General features: G+C 41.8%; 1 pseudogene; it reads right to left on the reverse strand.

The window, feature by feature from the left end:
* Nucleotides 1–483: 483 nt before the first annotated feature.
* On the reverse strand, nt 484–602 carry LOC122797426 (annotated as a pseudogene).
* Nucleotides 603–837: the final 235 nt, after the last annotated feature.

The raw sequence follows: 837 nt of genomic DNA on the forward strand, positions 1-837 counted from the left end.
CTTGGAGGATTTCACTAGTGCTCTTATTTGCTTTTTCAGGCCAAGGAGATTGCTTCCAGTTAGGCAGCTGCTCCTTTTATTATAGAGTTTATTTATTTCAGATGTCCAGCAGACAGGTTTACTCTTCCCTGAGGAGGAGGATTTTGTTCTGTCGGGTATTCCTGATTTCATGTAGCTATATACATGCTCGTATAGTACTTTGGTGTAGATTTGGGCATATGTGCCAGTTCCTATGGAGGTGGAGGGGGCTGTGAAACTGTTTATACCTTCCAACAGGAGGCTGCAATCAGCTTTGGAGAAGATTTTTGTTTGACCCTAGCTAGGGTGGGTTGGTAGAGATGGTGACTTTAAAAGTGACCGCTTTGTGGTTGGATCTTACCAGGGAGGATGACACTGTAGAGATGTTGTAGTAGCTACTCATGTTGGTTAATACCAAGTCCAAGATATTATCACCTTTTGTGGGGGTGTTGACCAGCTGGTCAAAGCCTACAGTAGTTGGCATTACCAGGTGGTCTCCTATCCAAATACTAACCAGGCCCAACCCTGCTTAGCTTCCGAGATCAGATGAGATTGGGTGCATTCAGGGTGGCATGGCTGTGGTATGAGAGATGTGAGGGGCACACTCTGTTTTTGGACCTGACAAGGCACTTATCCACTTAAATTTGCCTTGCTTAACAAGTAACTAGGGATCAGTAATTCTTCAGTCAGTCAAAAAATATAGTGAGATTAGCTAAAAAGTTACTTTTTTTTCTGTATATGTCTGAGTCTTTCCATCTGTATTTTTTTTTTATATTTTCTGTGATTGAAACTCCAGTGTTTATTGTAAATAGGTATGCA

Source organism: Protopterus annectens, chromosome 3.part0, assembly GCF_019279795.1.
Source record: "Protopterus annectens isolate FY-2018-M chromosome 3.part0, PAN1.0, whole genome shotgun sequence".
NCBI classification, from domain to species: Eukaryota; Metazoa; Chordata; order Ceratodontiformes; family Protopteridae; genus Protopterus; species Protopterus annectens.